The 14,440-nt window shown below is 44.6% G+C and overlaps 1 pseudogene; it reads left to right on the top strand.

Moving 5' to 3' along the window:
• The first annotated feature begins 545 nt into the window (after positions 1-545).
• On the top strand, positions 546-13,946 carry LOC109875880 (DNA (cytosine-5)-methyltransferase 3C-like; annotated as a pseudogene).
• Positions 13,947-14,440: the final 494 nt, after the last annotated feature.

The following is a 14,440-nucleotide window of genomic DNA, read 5'->3' as shown; positions in this document are numbered from 1 at the left end:
TCGGTCCAATAACTCAGTGCACAGCTGAAGCACGAGCAGGAAACGGTAGACATAAAGGGACAGGTGGAGGGAACCGGGAAATGAATGACAAAAGCAGAAAAGGAGAATAATCTGATAGCTATGGAACTGCATTTGAAAACTGGACAATTAAATGTAATTGCAGAAACTTATGACGACAAACGAGCACAAACTCAACAAATAGTCTTCTACAGGAACAAAATCATCTTAGCCAAAACTAAATATAACAATGTCCACCCCAAACTAGATAAATCTGACGAGTTATCTACAAACAGAAGCGCGCAATTTGATGACATGAATACAGTTTTGTACTCAAAGTAACAAGGTTCTACTACAAATGCTGTAGACTAAAGACTTTCAGTTAATGAACACAATGACTAAGTCGGAAAACAAATCAGCAGAACTCATTGAAGTCGCTGACCAAATGAATGAAGAGAGACCTCAGGTGACGAAGATGGAAATAGTGATTTCTAAGCAAGCGGAGGAAACCTCATCACTGAATCTCTCAAGACCTCTAGCTGCAAACCATGACCGATAAGTTTGAGACCGAAAGGAGCAAGTGCAACACTCACATGTCCAAAATCAGTACTCTAAGCACTCAAGTGGACTCTGTAATGCAGCAGAATACCACCCATAGGTCAAATCTGGTGGAATTCCAGAACGGTCACGCGCTACAGTGTGACCACCCAACCAAGCAACCGGAGCCCAGTACTCAAAGGAGTGAAGAAGATAGAAGGTTTCAGAGTTTGCCTCCCTCATGTGTCCCTCAGTCTTCTCCTCTTGGCCATTTGGCACTGAGTAATATGGCGCCTCTTCGCCCAACAAAGCCAAAGCTTGGCTTCTTCTCTTGGCCAACCCTCTCCGCCCGCTTGGCACGGAACACCTTGACAAACTTGTCAAGAATTTCCCTACCTTGGACCCTGTTTCAGGTCAGCCAAACGATACTGAGACGTTCCTAGCTGACATGCAGGATGCATTGGGTGGCTACCCGAACGCTACGGGTTCTGACAGGGTTTATGAACATCAAATAGACGTGACGAGGTTCATTTGTTCACAATAGCAACACTTGCTTAACGACGACGCTAAACTTGCCACAGCTTTGAAATTAGAATTCAGTGCTTCTGCGACTCGCAAACACGATAGCTCACTGGCTAACAATGTCAAACAAGCTCAGAATGAACACCCACAAGCTTACTATCATAGGCTTCATTCAGCTTACTTTGGCCTACTCAATGAAACAGGAATGGAAGGGTAGTTGTCATTCAAACAAATGTTTCTGTCGCACATGTATCCCACCTTCACTACCTACTTGGGCCCTACAGCCTACTTTGGCTTGCCTATCTTACAACTCAGAGAGCTTGCAAGCACAGCTTCTGAGGCATCAAAAGCTTGCAAATCTAAGAGCCCTGACCACTCAGTTTTGAAGTTTTGACCAGGAGCACTCACTCCAGTTAGAGGTTGCATTATCAGGTATTAAAGCATTGAGAGATGACGTACAACAACGGTTTCTACCACAAAACCACAAATCCAATAACCCCGTGGTTGAAATAACTATAAAGTACGTTGTCATCGAAATGACTACCGCTACAATCGACCTGTTCGTTATGTTCCTGCACCCAACCCACAAAAGTGTCGGAGCACAAGGGTAACAAAGGGTTAACAAAGGACGATCAAAAGGTAGACCAATATTCTCTAGAAGTTCCACCTTGTGAAGAAGTAAAGCGAGAACATTTTGATAAAAAGGTAAAAGATAAGTCACAAGGACTAGATGGGGAATTGCCGGACACCAGGTCCGCAGAAATTAATAACACCCTTAGCAAAGAAGTTAAAAATCTAATTTCTCCCACTCTCACTTGAGAGCCTTTTCAGGGCCCGCTTGATCAAGAAACAAGCCCACAGACTTTGCCTATAGACTCTAATACAAAGGTTGCGAAGTGAAAAGTCAAAAGCTTCACTAAAGCCAAGTCCACTCAAAATCCGAAAAGTCGATCTACCTTGTCGATCTACCTTGAACAGAAATGGCACATCACGTCGTTGCAAACGACCACGCATAACTTGTCATGCGCTAATTGATTTGGGCGCGACAATATAGCTCATCTCTCAGACATTGTTCAATGATCTCAAAAGGGCTTTGAAGCAAACTAAGCATTGGTTAAAAGTGGAACAATGCAACACTACACTTCGAGGTTTCACTCAGACTACTTCGTCTCTCACATTGAGAGTCATGCTGAAACTACTCTTCCAGGACGTATCACTTGATGGATCGGTAACTCCCACTAACAGATTGGAAAACAAACCATGTATGGTCACAGGTCACTGTGCCTTCTGCACTGACCACACTGTCTTCTCCTAATGCTAGCTGCAACGCAGTCAGATACCCATGACGGGTATCTGTCGAAAGCACCCCTTGGGAAAAAGATGTTTCGATACCTCTTGGTGCAGAATCCGATCCAAGGAGATATTACGATATCTCGACACATTTCATCAGCAAACCTGATCGACCATTATTTTCATGATTTCGAGCCAGCAGTCTCTGTGAATTATCAACTTCCCTTCTCCTTGATGTCTTGCAATACTGTATATATTTTGTTTATGCTTTCATTCTTTTTCGTTTCAGTTCCTTTGACACTTAGGAAATGATAGAGCCATAAACAAAGTCTGCATACAACCATCACTTAGTGCCACAACGCCGCTCATTTGGGAATAAATGTAATTATATATTTTGTGAGTGTGTGTGCATTGTTAACATCTGCCTAAGTTACTGCCATATCTTCCAGTCTGGACGACCAGACAACGGGTCCGGAACGGCGACCCCAACCAGGACATCCCCTGGCCATTCCTGTGGTACTTTGCAGCTTCCAGAAAACCTACCAAGGTAAACCACCAGAGGGGGACCGCAATGGTGATCACCAACTGGACATCCACTGCCCATACTTGTGGTTGACTGCTCCGCTTTCAGAGAGCTGACCAAAGTCAACTACCAGAGGGGGACCGCAACGATGATCCACAACCTGGACATCACCGTGGAAATGTTTATGTTGGTTGGCAACTTGCAGTATAATCACAAGATTCAACCAACAGGGGGGTTGCATAGCAGTTCAGACGTCTTTTGTCCTCGTCTTGTCGTGTCCTGTATATATATATATTTACAACTTTTTTCACATACATTTTATTTTTATTTTCCATCAACTCATCTTCAAAACACTCTCCTGCAACCCGCCTCACCAATTTATATTTATAAAAAAGTATTATTTACCTCAAATCTGTAATCCTCCAAGAAGCTAGCCAGAAACTCCAAGAAGCTGGCCTGAAACTAGCCAGAAGCTAGCCAGAAGCTAATCAGAAGCTAGTTCAGAAGCTAGTTAGCTCCTTTACTGGCAAATCGTTAGTATTCAGCTAACCACGGTTTGTGGTCATCAGCTATCCTTTAGCTCGAAAATCTATCGCCAGTTCTGTACGGCGCAGCGCGGCTCGGAACGGAACATACCGGACCAATTTTTCTCTCCATGTCCCTGGATTTCGACTGCTCTCTGGACATTCATACCCGGATCTCACAGCTCACAGCATCCGTGTGACTATCGGCCTTCGTCGATTCCGGAGCAAACATCAATTATTCCGGAGCTGGCCAGCTCCGTCAATCACTCCTGAGTTCCATCAATCACTCCTGGGCTGCAGTCACCTATCCGGACCCGTTTTACTGCCTACGCGGAGCCCCACCGGGCCTTCACAACTGGACTGCCGACGTTATTTACCCGAAGGAGATCCGGCTGGCTCCTCCGTCGCGACGTTACCTGAACGACGTTACCTGAACGCCCATCTGCGGCCTGCTAACCGTTAGCTGTCTTACCGGCTGCTATCTGAATAGACAATCGGACAATTTATTTATTTTTAAATATTTTTGTTTTCTTCTTGGGCCTCTATAACTATATCTATTGTTTTTTATTTTTGTTGTTGTTGTGTGATTTGGATTAATCCCCTCTACCACACGGAACCCCACTAATCTACTGACGGAACGCAAGAGGTGGCTAACAACAGACCTCCATCCTATGCTAGCTTGCTACCGATGGCCTGGCTAGCTGTCTAAATCACCGTGACCCCCAACCAACCTCTCCACTCACTGGACCCTTTTGATCACTCGACTAAGCATGCCTCTCCTTAATGTCAATATGTCTTGTCCATTGCTGTTCTGGTTAGTGTTTATTGGCTTATTTCACTGTAGAGCCTCTAGTCCTGCTCACTATACCTTATCCAACCTATTAGTTCCACCACCCACACATGCAATGACATCTCCTGGTTTCAATGATGTTTCTAGAGACAATATCTCTCTCTTCATCACTCAATACCTAGGTTTACCTCCACTGTATTCACATCCTACCATACCTTTGTCTGTACATTATACCTTGATGCTATTTTATCGCCCCCAGAAACCTCCTTTTACTCTATGTTCCAGACGTTCTGGACGACCAATTCTCATAGCTTTTAGCCGTACCCTTATTCTACTCCTCCTATGTTCCTCTGGCGATGTAGAGGTGAATCCAGGCCCTGCAGTGCCTAGCTCCACTCCTATTCCCCAGGTGCTCTCTTTTGACGACTTCTGTAACCGTAATAGCCTTGGTTTCATGCATGTTAACATTAGAGTTCTGTCCTACTATCCAGGTCTGTACCCAAACAATTTGAACTTCTACTTTTAAAAATCCACCTCTCTAAAAACAAGTCTCTCACCGTTGCCGCCTGCTATAGACCACCCTCTGCCCCCAGCTGTGCTCTGGACACCATATGTGAACTGATTGCCCCCCATCTATCTTCAGAGTTCGTGCTGCTAGGCGACCTAAACTGGAACATGCTTAACACCCCAGCCATCCTACAATCTAAACTTGATGCCCTCAATCTCACACAAATTATCAATGAACCTACCAGGTACCTCCCCAAAGCTTTAAACACGGGCACCCTCATAGATATCATCCTAACCAACTTCCCCTCTAAATACACCTCTGCTGTCTTCAACCAAGATCTCAGCGATCACTGCCTTATTGCCTGCATCCGTAATGGGTCAGCGGTCAAACGACCTCCACTCATCACTGTAAAATGCTCCCTGAAACACTTCTGCAAGCAGACCTTTCTAATTGACCTGGAAGGATATTGATCTCATCCCGTCAGTAGAGGATGCCTGGATATTTTTTTTGAATGCCTTCCTAACCATCTTAAATAAACATGCCCCATTCAAGAAATTTAGAACCAGGAACAGATATAGCCCTTGGTTCTCCCCAGACCTGACTGCCCTTAACCAACACAAAAACATCCTATGGCGTTCTGCATTAGCATCGAACAGCCCCCGTGATATGCAGCTGTTCAGGGAAGCTAGAAACCATTATACACAGGCAGTTAGAAAAGCCAAGGCTAGCTTTTTCAAGCAGAAATTTGCTTCCTGCAACACTAACTCAAAAAAGTTCTGGGACACTGTAAAGTCCATGGAGAATAAGAACACCTCCTCCCAGCTGCCCACTGCACTGAAGATAGGAAACACTGTCACCACTGATAAATCCACCATAATTGAGAATTTCAATAAGCATTTTTCTACGGCTGGCCATGCTTTCCACCTGGCTACTCCTACCCCGGACAACAGCACTGCACCCCCAACAGCAACTCGCCCAAGCCTTCCCCATTTCTCCTTCTCCCAAATCCATTCAGCTGATGTTCTGAAAGAGCTGCAAAATCTGGACCCCTACAAATCAGCCGGGCTAGACAATCTGGACCCTTTCTTTCTAAAATTATCTGCCGAAATTGTTGCCACCCCTATTACTAGCCTGTTCAACCTCTCTTTATTGTCGTCTGAGATTCCCAAAGATTGGAAAGCAGCTGCGGTCATCCCCCTCTTCAAAGGGGGGGACACTCTTGACCCAAACTGCTACAGACCTATAGCTATCCTACCGTGCCTTTCTAAGGTCTTCGAAAGCCAAGTCAACAAACAGATTACCGACCATTTCGAATCTCACCATACCTTCTCTGCTATGCAATCTGGTTTCAGAGCTGGTCATGGGTGCACCTCAGCCACGCTCAAGGTCCTAAACGATATCTTAACCGCCATCGATAAGAAACATTACTGTGCAGCCGTATTCATTGATCTGGCCAAGGCTTTCGACTCTGTCAATCACCACATCCTCATCGGCAGACTCGACAGCCTTGGTTTCTCAAATGATTGCCTCGCCTGGTTCACCAACTACTTCTCTGATAGAGTTCAGTGTGTCAAATCGGAGGGTCTGCTGTCCGGACCTCTGGCAGTCTCTATGGGGGTGCCACAGGGTTCAATTCTTGGACCGACTCTCTTCTCTGTATACATCAATGAGGTCGCTCTTGCTGCTGGTGAGTCCCTGATCCACCTCTACGCAGATGACACCATTCTGTATACTTCCGGCCCTTCTTTGGACACTGTGTTAACAACCCTCCAGGCAAGCTTCAATGCCATACAACTCTCCTTCCATGGCCTCCAATTGCTCTTAAATACAAGTAAAACTAAATGCATGCTCTTCAACCGATCGCTACCTGCTCCTACCCGCCTGTCCAACATCACTACTCTGGACGGCTCTGACTTAGAATACGTGGACAACTACAAATACTTAGGTGTCTGGTTAGACTGTAAACTCTCCTTCCAGACCCATATCAAACATCTCCAATCCAAAGTTAAATCTAGAATTGGCTTCCTATTTCGCAACAAAGCATCCTTCACTCATGCTGCCAAACATACCCTTGTAAAACTGACCATCCTACCAATCCTCGACTTTGGCGATGTCATTTACAAAATAGCCTCCAATACCCTACTCAACAAATTGGATGCAGTCTATCACAGTGTAATCCGTTTTGTCACCAAAGCCCCATATACTACCCACCATTGCGACCTGTTGGCTGGCCCTCGCTTCATACTCGTCGCCAAACCCACTGGCTCCATGTCATCTACAAGACCCTGCTAGGTAAAGTCCCCCCTTATCTCAGCTCGCTGGTCACCATAGCATCTCCCACCTGTAGCACACACTCCAGCAGGTATATCTCTCTAGTCACCCCCAAAACCAATTCTTTCTTTGGCCGCCTCTCCTTCCAGTTCTCTGCTGCCAATGACTGGAACGAACTACAAAAATCTCTGAAACTGGAAACACTTATCTCCCTCACTAGCTTTAAGCACCAACTGTCAGAGCAGCTCACAGATTACTGCACCTGTACATAGCCCACCTATAATTTAGCCCAAACAACTACCTCTTTCCCAACTGTATTTCATTTTTATTTATTTATTTATTTTGCTCCTTTGCACCCCATTATTTTTATTTCTACTTTGTACATTCTTCCATTGCAAAACTACCATTCCAGTGTTTTACTTGCTATATTGTATTTACTTTGCCACCATGGCCTTTTTTGCCTTTACCTCCCTTCTCACCTCATTTGCTCACATTGTATATAGACTTGTTTATACTGTATTATTGACTGTATGTTTGTTTTACTTCATGTGTAACTCTGTGTCGTTGTATCTGTCGAACTGCTTTGCTTTATCTTGGCCAGGTCGCAATTGTAAATGAGAACTTGTTCTCAACTTGCCTACCTGGTTAAATAAAGGTAAAATAAAATAAAATAAAATAAATAAAAAATGTCTGTCCTTGGGGGAGTATCATAGATGCCCACCCCTCTTTCTCTCTCTCGCTCCACAGTTTTATGACTTAACGACAGGTCATAAATTCCTGGAAGGGATCCTCTCCCGCTTTGTACATGCAGTATTGAGGGAGAGAGAACAAAGAGCTTCTCTTGTCAAAACTCCTTATCTCCAAAATTGGAGAATTAAACAATATTTATATTTTTGAGAATGTGGGAACGGTCCGTGGTTATTTAAAAAACAATCCTGTCGATGTTGTTTCATTTTGTGACATCAGGAAGGATGGTAGCACAGAATAACGGTATCTTTGGAAGTGTACATTTCTCAGTTATTAGTTTTCTACCTGAATGTTGTGTAAAATATATGAAACTATTTGTGAGAAGATGTAACGTCATCTTGGCCTTCTAAACAAGATACATGTTTAGTTATAAAGTTGTTAATAGTCAGTGGCCACACACCTGTGAGCCTAGGCAGTACGTTGGCGTCATGGAACCACCCCTTCTTCCACAGAGTATGAAACGCACTGCTGACGAAATTCATATCACAGAAAAAACATTGTAGACCACCACAAGTCTGGTTCATCATTGGGAGCTTTGGGAGCAAATCCAAACACATGATAGTGCCACGTTCATCTGTACAAACAATAGTACGCAAGTATAAACACCATGGGACCACGCAGCCGTTATACCGCTCAGGAAGGAGACACGTTCTGTCTCCTAGAGATGAACGTACTTTGGTGCGAAAAGTGCAAATCAGTCCCAGAACAACAGCAAATGACCTTGTGAAGATGCTAGAGGAAACGGAGGAAACGGGTACAAAAGTATCTATATCCACAGTGAAACAAGTCCTGTATCGACATAACCTGAAAGGCTGCTCAGCAAGGAAGAAGCCACTGCTCCAAAACCGCCATAAAAAAGCCAGACTACGGATCACAACTGCACATGGGGACAAAGATCATACTTTTTGGAGAAATGTCCTCTGGTCTGATGAAACAAAAACAGAACTGTTTGGCCAGAATGACCATCGTTATGTTTGGAGGGAAAAAAGGAAGGCTTGCAAGCCGAAGAACACCATCCCAACTGTGATGGCAGCATCATGGCAGCATCATGTTGTGGGGGTGCTTTGCTGTTGTGGCACCTCCAACTTCTGAGCCACTAGAATTGTGATACAGTGAATTATAAGTGAAATAATCTGTCTGTAAACAGTTGTTGGAAAAAGTACTTGTGTAATGCACAATAAATGTCCTAACCGACTTGCCAAAACTATAGTTTGTTAACAAGAAATTTGTGGAATGGTTGAAAAACGAGTTTTAAATGACTCCAACCTAAGTGTATGTAAACTTCCGACTTCAACTCTATCTCTTAGTACTTCACTTTGCCAAGCAGTGAGGCTGCACGAAGTGAGATGTAAGATTTGTGTTTCTTTGTGCAATTTCCAGCTATGAAACAAAACAGCAGAAATACTTTAAAAACAGCTACTGCAGAATTTTCTTACTTGACTTTTGACCATTTTTATTTGCAAATGTGAATGTAATTCTTACCCACCAATACCTACATCGACCTACATTTGTTGGGTGGCGGGTGTTCATTTTATTCCCTGGATGCCCAGCCTACTCCACTAGATCTTCTCACCAATGCTGCACATCTCTGGTCTCACCTGATTTGTGTCACCCCAGCCAGAAGGCACCAGCTATCTCTGCTAGCCCATCTCGCCACTCCCAAGTGGCTGCCTACAGTGACAACAATGCCAAGCCATAAGCAATCCCTTTTCACCGGGGAGATCCCAAAGCCATACTTTTTTCATTCTACACCAGGTCCCTTGGCAGAGAGGGCCCCACTAGCATGTCCACCACCCACCAGCAACAAACACCAGACTGCCGACGATGACGTTACGCCCCCATAATCCCATTCGCTGTGACATTACTTACCGGTCTCAAGATGGCAGAGCGCTTGCTCCCCCAGCTCCCGCTACTGGCCCATTGATGTAGGTTCATGTCCTGCCACCTCCTGCTCCCCCTGCTGGCCAGGAGCTCACTGACAACACATTTGTGTCTATGTTTTCCCCATTCCTGCTCCCTCTCCATGTTATCTTCTCTGTTGTCCATGTTCTCATCCCCGTGCCTGCAGACCGACCACAAACAAATAGTCCCTCCCCCAATTATCCCATCTATCAATCTTCTTTCTGATGTATTGGGTACAACAGCAGCCCCCCCCCCCCCCATCTCTTGCCTCATCACAACTATGGATTGCTGCTCTCTGCTCCAAAGCCCTCTATTTCCCCCTGCCGGAAGGCCACTCTCTCCCTCTATTTATCTGAACACAAATACTCTTCCCATATCCCCTGTCTCCCTCCTCGACACAGTCTTCTGGCGGTGCTCCCTCCGCTGAGGTCCTTTCCTGCTGCCTCATCCGGCTCTTCTCCCCCTGCTGGCCCTGAGGTCTGTTCGTGCTGCTTCTTCAGCAACTGTCCTACTTACTGGCCCGGTGGTAACAGGCATCTTGTCCTCGTGCCCGCAGGCCACAATTCCATCCCTCTTCACCCCCATCACCTGTGCTCCCCCGACAGATCGTCCAGGACTCAGCCGCAAGAGCCTTCGACTTGGCCACGTGAGTCTTCGAACCCGCCTTCGACACAGTCTCGTCCACCTCCCAACTTCTTCCTCATTATTCACTGAAGCCTGTTGACCCAGTTCACATAAAATGAGCGACGACGTGTCTCTCCATTCCACCACCACCATCCCTCAGCCTTCGGATGGCCTCATACCGACAGTACGGATTTTTGGGGTACGGATTTTTGATCTTCAGCAACAATACCTCCCGGATCCCTACCTACCTCCACCACATGAGCACCGGTCTACTGTACCAGTCTCCCAGCAATCTTACCTTGGCCTGGTTCACAAGCAACCTAAATGTTCTACATACTGAACATCCACGTTATTGATCAAAAGTCTCCATGCCACCTTTCTCCACCCAACGAAATACAACTCAAGTCACCTTCAAGGAACCATCTAGCCTATATGGTCTATGTGTTCAAACTCACCAGCTGAAGAAGAATGGGTTCCCTGGTCAATCGAAGTGTGTCTCAAGGTTTCTTCCTTACTGCAAATTTTTACTTGTCATGCTGTCTCTCCAGAATTCCTCCTTCAAATCCTGTTCCTCACAAGCTTTCTTCCTTCCAGGTAGTTTTCCTTGGTCATACTGACTCTAGGTTCTCCCCACCGCATATAGTTCCTCACAAGGTTTCTCCCTTCTAGGGAGTTTTCCTTGCCCATGCAAGCTACCCGGCATCTCCCCCTTCAAGCACAGTTCCTCACAAGGTTTCTTCCTTCCAGGGAGTTTTCCATGGTCATATTGACTCCACGTTCTCCCCTGTCACATTTAGTTCTTTAATAGGTTTCTCCCTTCTAGGGAGTTTTTCTTGCCAAGGCAAGCTATCTGGCATCACCCTCATTGAGTCTAGTTGCTTAAAAGTTTCTTCCTTCCAGGGAGTTTCCTTGCTAATGCTGGTCTCTCTATCTCTACAGAATCGCTTCCTACCAAACTTCAACTGATACTGAATTACCACCACTTCCAACTCATTCGATTCTGCCCGTCACCCTGGCATCTTTGACATCATCATCCAATCTCAAGACTCCCTTATCTTCACCTTTAAATGAATCAAGAGCAGCTCGCCAAATCCACCCGGTCTTTCTGTATCGCCTCCCATCCTTCATCAGCCTCTACGAACCTCTAACTACCTCATCAACCTCCAGCTTTCACAGAATGCAGCCCCTCTTCATCACAGAAACTGGTCACGTAACTTACTGCCAATGGTTCCATCTTCATCTTCACCACACCCTCACCAAATCCGCCAATAGCTGCCTGATCACTCAGCTAATCTCCCAGGCCGCTGGTGCTGCCAGGCTTACCACAGCTACATCTGATCAAACCCACAAGATTTCCTTTAAGCCCACACTACCCTCTGTTCCGGAATTATCATCCGATAGTCCTGACTTTTTGGGGTCTGCACTGTACAATCAGTTGCCTCAAATAGGACTCCTTCACCAAACACCCAGAGTCATTCTCCACCTGATCCTGTCACTCCTCCATGACCACTCCACCATGACCTGAATCACTGTGCCACTCCAACATCAAGAGCAGCCCTCTCCTTCAGAACTTCAGAGAATCACATCCCTCCACCAATGAGCACCCACTCTTTGTTGTCCTACTAACAACCATGTCCTCCACCAAGAGCACCATGCTTTTCATAAACTACACCACTCCACCAAGAGCGCCTGCTCTACATCGTCCTATGGACAACCACGCCCTTCTACCAAGAACTTCCACTCTTCATAGTCTTACGGACGATCACGCCCCTCCACCAAGAGCACCCGCTCTTCATCATCCTTCGGACAACCGCTCCCCTTCTCCTAGTGAACTGACAGTTAATACAGTTATTTTATTCTGATCATAGAACTCTGAACACTTCAGTGTATCTTACCTGGTAAAATAAGGCTATTATAAAAATGTAATAAGAAATCTACATCTTGACTACTAACTACTGTGTCCATATGGCCTATTCATATACTATATTCAAATGCCAGTAAGCAAGGAAAAGTTTGGCACAACAACACAATTTATGTCAGTAGAAAACTACTGTAACTAACCAGCAAACTACTGCACCTAGCCAGCAAGCTAGCTAGCAAAGCTATTGGATTGCAAACAGGTTAATATAACCATTCATATAACTCTAACATAACACATTTATTTTCTTCTAAATATTATTTAGCTGGCTAGCATTTATGAGGCCAGCAAATAATGTCTCTCACATGCTAGGTATGTAGGGTATGTGCTAGGTATGTATGTCTTCCAAAGTCTTCCAACAAAAACGTTCCTCTCGCTTCCAAATCAAAGGTTTTCGAGAGGCTTGTGGGTGGAATGTTGATGTTGCCCACTGTATGCGCTTTCAGTACCTTGATTGATCCATTCAATATATTTTCAATTGGCGCTGATGAAAATGTAATCTAAAGTGCATTATATTGGCTTGAAAAGGTGGTGAATGCATATTCAATAGGAGTGTGTGCATTCATTTAGTTATTGAGCTTGTTTTAGGTGATTTCATGGGGCTACAGATGACAAACAATGTATTTCCCTTCCATTTGGGACATTTATTGTACTGAACAACAACATTTGCCTTGAAATAGCTTAGTTTATAAAAGTCTCTCTTCAGCCAGTAATGACATCATTCACGAGGCAAGAGGGAGGCAGCCCAGAGGTAATTTTGCTGAGGCAATAGATAATCTTTGGGAGAGATGTGAGAGAGAGACTGATTAAGTGAATTAATAAAGTTTAGGTGGAAATCAGCTTTGAAGTCAGCATATATATATATACCAGATTTTAGCTAGCATTGTTAGGCATTTTTGACAAACTTTGCTTGCGATGGCAAAATTGCCATCTGTTTAAAGTAAATTTGAAGACATTGATTCCTACTAGTTATTTAGCTGTGTTTCAAGGTAGAGAAATACATGGCCTCAGAGATTTGTGAGCAGTCCATCGCAGTCTCCATGATCAACCATGACGGTAAAATGATTAATGTGGCAGACATGCGACTGATCACCAAAGCACACATGCAGAAATGGTGTAGGTTTGATCTGCTCATTGGTGGGAGCCCAAACAATGACCTGTCCATTGTGAATCCATTGCGGAAGGGATTGTTTGAAGGGACAGGACAGCTGTTTGTTTTGTACTATCGGCTGCTGCACATCATGAAGCCCAAGGAGGAGGACCTGCGTCTGTTCTTCTGGCTCTTTAAGAACACAGAGTTCACGAAGAACCATGTTAAGGCCGACTTCTGCCGCTTCTTAGAGTGTAACCCAGTTGTGGTGGATGCAGTGAAAGTGAGCCGACAGAGCATGCTACTTCTGGGGGAACATCCTTTAGATCAATAGGCCCATCACAAAGGATTGCAACCTTCAGGATTACATAGGGATTAGAAGAGTAGCTAAATTTGCCAATGTTCGGACTGTCAACACAAACCAAAACTCAGTCAAGCAGAGCTCCTTGTCTCAGAGAAAGGCTTGGATGACAACTTGTGGATTACAGAATTAGATACGATTTTAAATTGACCAAAACACTACACGGACGTGAAGAACATGAATCTCCAGCAAGGGCAGAAGGGGCTAGGAAAATCCTGTGTTTCACCACCTCTTTGCTTCTATTTATCCTACAAACAGCTTTCCCCCTTCCCAGCCACCAAGAAGTTTAGCAACAGCCACAGAGATGGGGGAGGGGTCAATGGGAGCTCCTCTGTGTTGTAGCCCTATTGAGTCACACAATAATGTGAATCTCTATAGCAAAAATAGTCAACATAGGAAGAAATAAAGACAACATTAGTTTTATTTCAATTAAATGATGACAATGCCAAGTGAGATGTTGATAATGTTTTTTTTTTTTGAGTGTGCAGGTCACCACATCGCTGCAAGCAGGAGTGAGTCCCGTTGTCGTCCATACATGTATAGTTCTTGCTCCTCATATATATATATACATATATATATGTGTGTGTACAGTATATCACAAAAGTGAGTACACCCCTAACATTTTTGTAAATTTTTGAGTATACTGTATCTTTTTATGTGACAACACCGAAGAAATGACACTTTGCTACAATGTAAAGTAGTGAGTGCACACCTTGTATAACAGTGTACATTTGCTGTCCCCTCAAAATAACTCAACACACAGCCATTAATGTCTAAACCTCTGGCAACAAAAGTGAGTACACCCCTAAGTGAAAATGTCCAAATTGGGCCCAAAG

Source organism: Oncorhynchus kisutch, linkage group LG11 (genome assembly GCF_002021735.2).
Source record: "Oncorhynchus kisutch isolate 150728-3 linkage group LG11, Okis_V2, whole genome shotgun sequence".
Lineage (NCBI taxonomy): Eukaryota > Metazoa > Chordata > Actinopteri > Salmoniformes > Salmonidae > Oncorhynchus > Oncorhynchus kisutch.
The sequence above is the reverse complement of the archived record's forward strand: the minus strand, read 5'-3'. Positions and strand labels throughout refer to the sequence as shown.